Genomic DNA, 13,457 nt, shown 5'->3' with positions numbered 1-13,457 from the left:
AAGGTACTTTAACCAATACTTTCTTGAAGAAAGGTCTAAGCACAGGTTACCATAAACAAGAAATTTGATCCTATAGTAGTCTAAAATGATATCTTTCACATTTTCCTCCACTGCGCAGCTTAGTAGACCGAACATAGTGACATAATTCTTATTTCATCAGCCTCCACTGTGCAGTTTATGTTCGCCACGTCGAACTACTAAAATGATCCATGCTGAGGCCTTCTCCCTTCTCTGTTGCTTCAACGTTGCATTGTTTGAAATCATAAAAATGAGTTGAAATTGAGAAAAATTTATTAATTTTACTGAAATTTACTTAACTAGAAAAAACTATCGAATTGGCTAAGTTTTTAAGTGATAAATAATATTTTAAAACTCTACCGCCAAATAAAATATTTATAAAAAAAAAAAAAAAAAAAAAAAAAAAACTACTTCCAATTGCTTTACACTAAAGACAAAACTATAATATTAAACTAAATACTATTTCTTACCATAAAGAATTGTCTGAGCTTTAGAACGGACAAATAATTTAAATATTTAAAAAATAATTAAAAAAATAATTCTATTTTGGTGAGAATTTCCTTTCTATACTCCGTTAACTCTCTCAACGAAAAAACTTTTCATGATTAAGTTTAAACGGTCTTGTTGCCATGCTTTCGAGAAACATTAGATAAGATAATAGAAATATTATTTAGTTAATAAATTAAAAACACCTTTCCACCCTAGATCGTGTCTTTGTTATTGTGTCAATGACAAAGATCTCGAATCTTTAATCAGCAAGGAGAATTTCGTTCGCATGTATTTAACAAAGAACGCCTTATTATTTGCAACAGCTAACTATTTATCGCTTCATAGAACAATTCTTTCAAAAACGTTTGACAAAGATGTTGGCAGCAGTTGATTCTATTATCGCCATTGAAATATCGGGACAAATAAAATAAAATATATATAAATATTTGGTCTTAAATTATGTTTAAGACTTCATTTGCATATACAATTTGCACTTAATCAGTTGTTGGCGCATGCGCGCCATTCCCTAGCGGAACGAGATTAAATCATCACTTCTCCTATGAGACTCGATAAACATTCGATGTGGATAAATATCTCTTAAACCCTTTCGAAATCCACAATATCTCCAGCTGTTGTTGTTGTTTATACTTAATGTTGTTGTTGTTAATAAAAAACAAAAAGTGCAGCTGGTGGTCCGTCGTTATTTACTAAAATATCAAGCGTGTTGGTTTTAGGCCGACATTGTCTGGCACGTCGAGCACACGGAGCGCTCGAATCAAACTACAACTATGGATACTATAGTGAAACTAAATAAAGCAAAAATTTCCTTGAAAGGAAATATTACTCGAATACAAACCTTTGTCGATAGTATATCTGAAGATATTCCTAATAATACCATACTTGAAGTGAAATTGAAAAAAGTCGAACAATTACAAAGTAAGCTTGATGAATTGAGAGTGCATTCTTTCGGTATTGAAAAAATAACTGATCAAGAATTAGAGGAATTCGAAAAAGAAATCGAACAATGTGAATCTCGTCTAGAAGATTTGGAGGTAAGCCTCAAACTTATAATTGATTCTAAAAAAGAAACTGTATCAACTTTAAACGATGTTAAACAAAGTAATCAAACTGAAAATATAACTAACACAAAAATTCCACCTATTATACTTCCAACATTCTCGGGAAGATATGAACACTATAGTACCTTTAAAAATCAGTTTGATGACTTGATCACCTCTAATGATCAACTCACTCAGTCGCAAAAACTTTATTATTTAAACTCATGTCTCTCAAATGAAGTAAAAGAATTTGCTTCCACATTTGACACATTTTCTTCATTGTATGAAGCACTCGATTCACGTTACGATAATAAAAGATTAATCGTTGATGTGCATGTAAATTCCATCCTAAATTTTAAAAATATAGAACGTGAAAATGCTACAGAAATTCGTGCAATGATAGATTGCATTCAAAAGAATTTACGAGCTTTAAAAGTGTTAAAATATGAACGAAACGATTTATTTGACATTTTTCTTCAAAACATAATGCTTAACAAATTAGATAAAGAAACTCGAAAGAACTTCGAATTAATACAAAAAACCAAAGAAGTTCCCTCATACGAACAATTCATTACATTTTTAGAGCAACGCGAAGCTGTTCTCTTATCGGTAAATCGAAATTGTTATTCAGAAACGAAAACAATTAAGAAAACAACTAATTTCCCATTTAAAAACAAAACTGTTTTGATGAATGAAAATATAGAGAATAAAAACTGTGTAATTTGCTTGAAAGAATCACATCCTATATTTCGCTGTGATAAATTTTTGAAATTAACACCGCATAAAAGATTTGAACTTGTTAAATATCATAAACTATGTGAAATTTGTTTGAAAAAAAATCATAAAAAGTGGGAATGTAAATCGTCTTTTGTATGTAATTGTGGTCAACGCCATTCGAATACATTATGTTTCAGACGAGCTATCGCTGAGAACAGAAAACAGCTGGCGTCAGAAAATCAAATCGCTGACTCAGCATTCGAAGGATCAGAAATAAAAAATGAAAATAAAAGCTCTCTTCATAATGCGGTTTTAAGTAATACTTCTAATGAAAATAAAAAGAATGTTTTATTATCTACAGGAAATATTCTCTTGCAAAAAAGGGATGGGTCATTAATTAAATGTAGAGTTATTTTCGATTCGGCATCAAATGTTAATATATTGAGTAAGAAAACGAGTGAAATTCTTGGGATTAAATTAGAAAGAATCCAAACATTCGTGGCTGGACTTAATTCGACTAAACAAAATCTGAAGGGAAAATTGAGTACTATCATTTCAAATAAAAGTGGTAGTTTTAAAGAACCGATTGAATTCTTAGTCGCAGATAAAATTACGGGTCTGACTCCAAGTGTCAGCTTAGATATATCGAAAACGAAAATACCCGAGTTTTTAGAATTAGCGGATCCTTCATTTTTTGAAGCGAAAGAAGTTCACGCTTTATTAAATGCTGATGTTTTCTTTAGAATAATTAAGGATAACGTTTATAAAGTTAATGAAGATTTGTTATTAAGAGAAACGGAATTCGGATGGATCGCGAGTGGTCGACTTGATGAGATAAAATTTAATAATGAAAATTCGTGTCTTCTTCTCAAAAACGATGATTCTATAGACGATACCTTAAAACGCTTTTTTGAACTTGAATCTCTCGGCATAAAAGACGACCCTTGTCTTCGAGAAGAAGATCAAGCCATGAACATTTTTGAACAAACTGTACAATATAAAGATGGTCGATATATAGTTGAACTACCATTCCGTAAACACTGGAAAGAATTATCGAATAACGTTTGCATTGCAAAACAACGTTTTCTTAATTTATGGAGAAGATTGCGGTTCGATAATGAACTATATTCGCAGTACCGAAATATCATTCGGGACTATTTAGATCAAGGAATAATTGAAGAAGTAGAGAGTTCTGAATCGGACTTTGATAGACCCTTGTTCTATTTACCACATCAGGCCATTAAAAAGGAAGGTCGCGTTACAACTTCAACTCGAATAGTGTTTGACGCAGCATCTCACCAGGTAGACGAACTTTCATTGAATGACTGTTTATGGCCAGGTCCAAACCTTTTCCCTAACCTTTTCGATATACTTATCAACTTTAGACTAAGCCGAGTGGCTATTTCATCAGATATTCGGCAGGCTTTTTTACAAATTTGCATTGCGGATAAGCACAAGGATACAGTACGATTTCTGTGGACAAACAGTGATCCTCGTTTAGACTCAAAACCAAAACTTCGAATTTATCGTTTCAAGAGATTGCTCTTTGGACTTAACACTAGCCCTTTCCAACTAGCAGCCACCATCAAACATCACATTGAAAAATACAGAGAGGAATATCCCACGACTGTACATCATCTAGATTCTTACATGTACGTAGACGATTGGATAACAGGTCAAGATACCCGAGAAGAGGCACTTATAATATCTCGAAGTGCAAAGAAAATCATGAAGGAAGCTGGAATGGAGATGAGAAAATGGATTAGCAACGACTCCGCCTTGATGAGTCAGTGGTCAGAAGAAGCCTTTGACACTTATCCAGTTGATATTCCTATAAACTTAGGAACTAATAATGCTAAGGTATTAGGCATGACATGGCAAACTGAAGATGATTGCTTGATATTAGACACAAAAGGTATTTTAGAATTCGTTTCAAACTGCCGAAATACCAAAAGATTTCTTCTGCAGACCATCGGAAAGATTTTTGATCCAATGGGATTGCTTACTCCCTTCACTATACGGATGAAATGCCTCATTCAAAAACTATGGGAAAAGAAAGTTTCGTGGGATGAGAATCTCCCTCCCAGCATTATGGAAAGTTGGAAAAATTGGTGTAAAGAGTTACCGCTCCTGGGAGAACTTAGAATTCCAAGACTTGTGCTAGATTCTAACAGTAATAGTGACATCGTAGAAATGCACGTCTTTTGTGATTCCTCGAAACTTGCATACGGAGCTACCATTTATGTGAAACTTAAAATACAAGACAAAGTGTATGTAAATTTCGTTACTTCGAAAAGCAGAGTTGCACCACTAAAAGGAGTTACTTTGCCTCGACTTGAGCTTCTAGGAGCCTTAGTAGCTGCACGTCTGAGTTCCAAAGTGCTGAAAATCATCAATCAGAAAAGACAGTGCACAGTGTTTCATTGGACCGATTCAAAAGTAGTTTTGTTTTGGATTAGAGGATCTCAGAAAAAATGGAAACAATTCGTGGCTAATCGTGTTCGAGAAATCACTAAGCTGACTGATCCTAATACTTGGTTTCACTGCACCGGAAAAGAAAATCCCGCAGACTTGTTGACAAGGGGTCTCAGTGCAGAGTCGCTTCTACACAGCAAAAAGTGGTGGCATGGTCCTTCATTTTTGTTGTCCGATGAACTCGTGAGTGAATTTGACTGTCCAGTGCCAAATGAAGAAGAATATTTACCAGAACTAAAATCCAAAAACTCAGTAGAAACTACAGTCTTGACTTTAAATCATGACAAAACTTTTTTTGATAATCTGATTAATCGTAGCAATAGATTTCTAACTATAGTTCGAATTTGTAGTTATCTTTTCAGGTACATTCATAACTTGAGAAATCCAGAGAAAAGGATTCTTGGTCCTCTGAAGGTAGGAGAATTGTCCAATGCTGAAACCTATCTAATTCGCTGCTTGCAGGAGCAAGAGTTTCCTAAAGAATTAACTGCTCTAAAGTCGGGAGGTAGCGTTTCCAATAAAAGTAAGATCTTTAATCTATCACCTATTCTAGATGAAGAAGGGTTATTGAGAGTGGGTGGTAGACTAGAAAATTCTCAATTATCGTACTCGAGTAAACATCCCATTTTATTGCCTTCTAAATGTAAATTAACTGAAATAATCGTTAAATACTATCATGTTAAGTATTTTCATGTTGGTGCACAACATCTACTTTTTCAGGTTAGACAAAAATATTGGCCCATTCATGGTAGGAATTTGTGCAAAAAAATCGTGCACAGTTGCGTAGTTTGCTTTAAAGCAAATCCTAAAGAGTATAATCAAAAGATGGGTAATTTGCCAAAAGAAAGAATAACACCTGATAAAGTTTTCAGTTCTACTGGAATAGATTTATGCGGACCATTCTTTATTAAAAATAAATATCAGAGGAAAGGTCCTGAAATTAAAATCTACGTTTGTATATTCATATGTTTAGTAACAAAGGCTATACACCTTGAGCCAATCAGTGACTTGACTTCGCAAGCTCTCATAGCGACGCTTAAACGATTCATTGCCCGAAGGGGTAAATGTCGTAAAATCTTTTCAGATAACGGAACTAACATGGCAGGGGCTAATAAAGAACTTAATTGTTTGTTTAAGATGGTAAGGGATCGAGAGGAATCATTATTTGCATTTTTTGGCGAAGAAAAAATTGAATGGAGCTTTATTCCCCCCAGGAGCCCAAATTGGGGAGGACTTTGGGAAGCAAACATTAAATCATTTAAATTTCATTTTAAGCGTGTAGCAGGTAACTCTAAATTTAATTACGAAGAATTTTTAACACTAGTAACTCAAATAGAAGCAATATTGAACTCTCGACCTCTTACTCCTCTTAGTTCTGATGTTGAAGATTTAGAAGTGCTGACACCGGCACATTTCTTAATAGGGAGGCCGATAACGGCCATAGTTGAACCATCCCTAACTGATATAGAGCCAAGTCGTTTAAACTCTTGGCAGAGAATTACCAAGTCAGAACAAACAATCTGGAAACGATGGAGCCTTTCTTACTTGAATAGCTTACAGCAAAGAAAAAAATGGGTAAAAAATCAGAAAAATTTAAAAATCGGGGATATGGTTTTGATAAAAGAAGAAAACCTTCTCCCATGCAAATGGGTCTTGGGTCGGGTAGTAAAACTGTATCCTGGACAAGATAATCAAATAAGGGTAGTTGAAGTAAAAACTTGTAAGGGAGTATATAAAAGGTCAGTTTCCAGATTGAGTGTACTGCCGATAGAAAATTAAATAGTTGTATATTCATCTAAATATTTGTATATAATTTTATGTAACACTTGTATTTTATTAGAATTTCATGTAAAAAATGTTAAATGTATCTCAAAGATTCTGATTGAGTATTAGTTATGTTAAAGTTATAATACTCAATAATGTTAAAGTTTTGTAAAATTATATGTTAAATGTATAAGTGCAAAAAAAATTGTCAAGTTCTTGCATGTGAACAGTGCAAGGCTGGGCGGTGTGTTGGCGCATGCGCGCCATTCCCTAGCGGAACGAGATTAAATCATCACTTCTCCTATGAGACTCGATAAACATTCGATGTGGATAAATATCTCTTAAACCCTTTCGAAATCCACAATATCTCCAGCTGTTGTTGTTGTTTATACTTAATGTTGTTGTTGTTAATAAAAAACAAAAAGTGCAGCTGGTGGTCCGTCGTTATTTACTAAAATATCAAGCGTGTTGGTTTTAGGCCGACATTGTAGTTTAAAAGGAATAGGATGAAGAAAATATTTAAATGATAATGCTGCCATTTATTCAGCCTTTTAGTTTGATTTGAAAGGTATAAAATTTTTACATCATTTAAAAGAATGTAATTTTACATGGCGGGGTAAAGTATTTGGGCGAATTCGGTCTAAGAGAAACTGAGAAAACCAATTTTAAAAATTCAATTTTTCAGATACTATTTAACCGATATCGTTCACATTTTCATTTTTTTTTCTCTTATAAAATTGCATACTTTAAAACAGTGTATAAAATTGTATACCATACAATTCAAAGTTTTTTCGACTATTATTAAATAAAATAATAAACCATAAGTAGTTACTGTAAGTTATTTTTGGTATGGAATAATTTTTGGATAAACTAATTTTATAATAGGGATGTAACGAATATTCCGTCGAATATTTGGCAAAATATTAGGCTAAGTATTATTCGGAAAATTGTTTTTACTATAGTATTTGGGGGGGGGGATTTAAATAAATTTAATTAAAAAAAATAGTCTAAAATGGTAAATTCTAAAACCTGTTAAAATTATCAGAGGTCTGCTTAAAAGAAATTTGGGTCCGTTAACAAAATATCTTTTCATAAAAACGGACCCTTCACAAAATATTTCAACTTAAAATCGGACCCTTCACAAAAAGATTCTTCTTTTATTCGGAGCCTTCACAAATTTGCTTATCTTCATTATTGTTTTGTTAATTGAATAAACCATTCCCAGGGCAGAAAACAAGAAAGATGGATGTGTAAACGAATTAAGTTTTGTCTTCGGTAGACGATTCTTCCATTATTCGTCCGAAATGACTATTCTGCGTTCAGCAGTATAGGCTAAATACCAAATATTTGTATGTTGCATCTCTAATTTGCGAGCAGCAATTGCTGTTTATTTTTGAAAATTAAATTTTTTTTTTCATTATAATTTTACAGTGCTGAGCATAATATTGTATCTATTTACATTTTAAAAACTCCTTGAAAAGTTTTTTGCAATAACCGGACCCTATTTGCACAAATTCATGAAAGCAGGACCCTGGTTGAAAGAAGGTGAGTAATTTTTTCACTATTTCACAAAAACCGGACCTTTCACAAAATGTCTGGACAGACCCCTGATTATGTTCTAAATTCTAAAACCTGTTAACATATGTTCTGAAAAACACATGGAAAAGCGGAATCTGCAGAATTGAAACTAGATTATATATAAGTTTTGTATTGCCAATATTTTCATTTTTTAATAATATTCAGGCAAGTCAATTTCATCATCTTTTCAACACTTAATGTTTTAAAAAATCTAGATTTTCTTTGTCATTTTTGCTTGTTTTAATGTACCTATTAACTAAAGCGAAGAATGTTCACTGAGAGTTTCTAATAGACATAATTCTGCCACTTCTAGGTAAGACAGATAACTAGTAACATAGAAAACTGAGTTTTTCAACGTCTCAATATTTCAGAGCAAAGAACTTTTTTTTTCATGTTTCCCTTTGGATTTTCTTTTTATTAACTTTTCTTTCTATCAGCGTTTTTATTAAAAAAAAAAACATTCTTTTTAAGAGCGTTTTTAATGATCGTTATTTTTTTTTATGATCATTTTACGCTTAGGGTTCATAATCAATTTTCAAAGTGTTTTAGAGTCACTAAGCTAAATATTTTCACAGTAAATACTTAAGAAAAAAATATGACTAAAAAAATTATCAACGCTTGATTAACAGCTTTATTCAATTAAATAAGTACTTTTCAAAACGAGCGCGTTTGAGATATTTATATTAACAAAGCTAAACAAAAATCAATCAACGTTTTCTTAATTGTACAAAATAGGTTCTTGTCATCAATTTTCAAGTGCTTCACAGTCACATGACTAAAAAATAAATATCTTAACGTTAATAAGGCTAAAAAAATCTGTCAATATTTTAAAAACAACCTTATTATATTATACAAAGAATAATATTAATGCTCACAAAATCTGTTAAAATTCGTAATAAATTATTTTAAATTATCTTCCGTATTTTTCCACCACAAAACTGGAAACTGAATAAATAAACAATGGTTGTAACTGTAAAAAATATTTATTAAACTAGTGGGCTGCTGCGCCCCCTGCTCGCTAGCGCTCGCCAACCCCCGAAAATTGCTACGCAATCTTATATGGTTTGCTTTGCAAACCAAGCTCGCTTCGCTCGCTACTAACTTAAGTACATTGCAAATGCACAAAGTTCTAAGAATTCAAAACAATCATTCAAATCCATATAAAAACTTTTTTTTTTTTTTTTAAATTACATCTTTTTAGTAAATAGTAAGTCATTAAAATAAATTTGAATTCAAATAAATGACATGTAATTCGTTAAACCTATTAGAAATGTGCTATAGTATAATTCGTAATATAAATCAAAAATCGTCAAATAAATTCGTAATATATAAATTCGTGAAAAAAAGCGCTTTCGACAAAATACTAAAATAGAGATCTATCGAGAAAGACCACTCACTTCTGCCTAGCTTAATAGTATGAGATTGCCGCAGCTGATGCTCTCTGGTTATTTCAGTTTCCTTTTTTAAAAGCGCTATATGTTGAGCCACCTCAGCTACATTTGGTATGTGACATTTTTAGCGGCAATCATGGGTCGATTCGCCGTGTAAGAGAAATAGTAACGTAAACAAAACAAAGCAAACGTTGCCACCGGCGGAAAAGAAATACAGACAAAATTTGGGAGCCACGTAAGAGAATTATATATATTAGATTGTTTCTAATAGTAAAAAATAGGTTCTCTTAATCAATTTTCATGTGCTTAACAGTAACGTGACTAAAAAATAAATATCATAACATTAATAATTAAATAAATCTAAAAAAAAATCTGTCAACAACCTTATTATACAAAGAATATTATTCATGTTCGAAAAATCTGTTAAAATTCGTAATAAATTTTTTTTTAAATATCTTCCGTATTTTCCACCACGAAACTGAAAACTGAATAAATAAATAATTAAACAACAAAAAAGAAGGGAGGGCATTAATCAAAAATCAGCCAACCATTTTCTAACATCGCCAATATGCAAACTAGCTTTCTCGTTATTTTAAACCAGGAACTAACATCTGTTAAACAGAGATAAATGTCGGAAATCCGTTCGACCGAATTTATCAGAAGCTCCAATCGACGGTTTCATTGTTAATCGACTGTACAAACAGATTTGTTGAGCGTGTCATCCCACTCCGTCCTCGTGTTTCGGATTTTCATTGTAAAAATTAAAACAGACATTTTATCCTCGTCACCCTAAAATAAATGTTTTGCTTCAGTAGTAAAGTAAAATACACAAACAAAATGTCGAAGTTTTTATTTTCGAAGCTTATTTTGCAATTTTTGAGGCTGCGAGTAAATTTGATCGTAAATTAAAAGGACGCGATGTTTTATAGAAGAGGGACACACGAAAAAAAAGTTCCATACTTGAATATGCAGGGGTCTGTCCAGACATTTTGTGAAAGGTCCGTTTTTGTAAAATTGTGAAAAAAATGACTCGTAATTTGTGATTATAAAATAAACGTTAAGTCACATTCTTTCAACCAGGGTCCGATTTTGTGAATTTGTGCAAATAGGGTCCGTTATTGCAAAAAAACTTTTTCAAGGAGTTTTTAAATTGTAAAGACAGACAAGATTATGCTCAACACTGTAAAATTATAATTTAAAAAACTAAATTTTAAAAAATAAACACCAAATGCAGCTACTAAATTAGCGATGCAAAACATAAATATTTGGTATTTAGCCTATACTGCTGAACACAGAATATTCATTTCGGACGAATAAAGGAAGAGGCGTCTGCCGAAGACAAAATTTAGTTCGTTAGTTAGTCTTTCCTCCTCCCCCCCCCCTTCCTGGGTAGGATTTATTCGATTAACAAAATAATAATGAAGATAAACAAATTTGTAAAGGGTCCGATTAAAAGATAAACTATTTTGTGAAGGGTTCGTTTTTAAGTTAAAATATTTTGTGAAGGGTCCGTTTTTATAATAAGATATTTTGTGAAGGGTCCGTTAACGGAGCCAAATTTCTTCTATGAATGGGGTTCGAAATCCCAGCGATGCCATATTGATACGAATTCCGCACCCAGCTCGCACCGATTACAGTGCTCTCATAAAATATCCTCAGTGGTAGACAGATCATGGGTAAGAGTCCCCTTGCCGTCTGGCTAACTGTGGGAAGTTTTCGTGTGTTCCCCTCCATATAACACAAATCAGCGTCAGTTCCATCAAAAAAGTCCTCCACAAAGACAAATTTCTCCCAATACTTAATCCAGAAGTTCCCTTGTCTTCTGGATTGAATTCAAACTTACAGGGCTACGGAGTTTAACATTGGTGGTCGTAAATCCAAACAATGGGTCGGCTGTTCAACGAAAGTTATAAAATAAAATTGCGAAAAGAACAATATCAATTTATATCAAAAATTCTAAGTCAAATACAGAGAGTTATATATAATGTTTACAAATATGCACAATATTTTCGAAATAAAAAAGAAAGTTTGAAGTTTTGCATACTTAGCTTTCAACAGGAAAAAATTTTATTATAGTATTTTTAAATTTCTCTGTAGAAAAATTAACTTTATAATTTAATTTATGGAGATGAAGCATATAATATTTTTACTACTATTTTAAATCTTTAAATAACATTCATTTTGTACATACATTGGGTAAAGAAATTTTTTTTTTTTAATCAAAAAATAAATGTGGAAAGATTTAAATCTTTTTTAACTTGGAATTCTCTATATTTAGATGTTATAATTTCGGTAATGTTTTTTTTCTCCAAAGTTCATAGAAATTAGCTTGAGGATGGCAATGTAGGATTTGCTGAATAATTATTGGACCACAATGTGATGAGAACAAATCTCCATGTAGCTTTCTAGTTGAGTTCAAAACCAATTAAACTTTTTTTTCAAATTTAAATAAATAAATATATGAATGGATATGCCAAGATACTTTTCAAACAACTTAAATAATGATACCAGAATTTATAGTTATTATTAAGAAATCGATTATTTTTAAGATAATAGTTTCAATGCATGATAAAAAAAAAGTTAATTATCTAAAAAGAATGCCTTTTATTTAATTGAAAAGCATTATAAATATAAACTAAAATTTAAACGAAGTCATAATATTTAACTTCGTCTTTTCATTATTTTATTTTTCTTAACCGTTCTACTATCTCTTAAAAGTTCGGCTTCTACTGTTCTAAAACCCTAAATTTAAAATAGAGCCATTGTAAGAATAAAAAATACATAATATTTCGTCAAACATTAACATTATTTTTCGATTAATCTACGAACTATACACATATTCTTGCATAAAATCACAATATGTAAAACACGTACAACGAAATCACGAATTTGACAAGCATAATATATACACATTCTTGCATTAAGCCTAAGTTACATAAAAATCCGAAAGAAAAAATTATATGCAAATAGATATGGCAAATTAGCAACGAAACAACGAGTTTAATAATATAAAGTAAGATTTAACGTGCATATACAGCAAAATGAACGAGGAAATCTCAAATTTTACAAAACGTCATGTTCTTGATTCCCCCAATAAAATTTTAAAATTATTATAATAATAATAATATATTCCCCAAGCTTAGTTGAAAAGATATGTTATTACCAATACCGTAACTATTTACTTTAATAATAATAAAACGAATTTTCAATAAATGAATAATTCAAATTAAAAATAAATCATTAGTTAAATCTGAAGCTAAGCATTCGACAAATTAGTTTTTATTTCTTAACTAAGATTTTAACAGTATTATGGAGCAATCACAAGAATGCATCAGTAAAAAGAAATTTAATAACTTGGAAAAAAAACTTCCAAAAAAAATTAAAATAAATTTCAACAATATTGTTCCATACTGTACTGTTACTAATTATAGAAAGGTAACAGTTATTACTAAAATACAGTTACATAACTCAACTATCAAACATTTTAAAAATTTAATAACTTCAGAAAAAATTTTAAAGAAAATTTTATTACTTTAGAACAATTAGGTAACAACATATTTTTACTGTTATGTAATTTAGTTATCAGTACCAGTTAGTAATATTTCAATATTTGATATATTTAAAATAAAATTCCAAATAACAAACCCATTTAAACTAGGTTAGTAGTTTTCAACAAATGTTTACGCTTTCGGACATTTGGAAAATAAAATAACTTCAAAAATATTCCGAAAATACATTCAAATTAAGTAAATAGAACACAAATCTTAACTGTATCTATCAGTAACAAGTTACGAAAGTTAATAACTTGGAAAAAATCAGAATACACATTTAAATTAGGTAAATATATAAATATTTTATCTGTTACATAACTTAGTTATCAGTCATACACTTCAAAGTTAAATAGATTTAGAAAAATAGCGAAAAACAAAGAAGTTAATTTTATTTTCTGTTACCTAACTTAGTTATC

General features: G+C 31.2%; 1 protein-coding gene across 3 annotated transcripts in view; it reads right to left on the bottom strand.

The window, feature by feature from the left end:
- The window catches only part of LOC107450466 (PP2C-like domain-containing protein CG9801), a 154,555-nt gene that overhangs the window by 39,544 nt on the left and 101,554 nt on the right, over positions 1 to 13,457 (bottom strand). The window lies entirely within an intron of this gene.

This window comes from Parasteatoda tepidariorum, chromosome 5 (genome assembly GCF_982258835.1).
Source record: "Parasteatoda tepidariorum strain Cologne lab strain chromosome 5, Ptep-v5.0, whole genome shotgun sequence".
Taxonomy (NCBI): Eukaryota; Metazoa; Arthropoda; class Arachnida; order Araneae; family Theridiidae; genus Parasteatoda; species Parasteatoda tepidariorum.
Note: the sequence above shows the minus strand (reverse complement) of the source record. Positions and strands in the feature narration are given on the sequence as shown.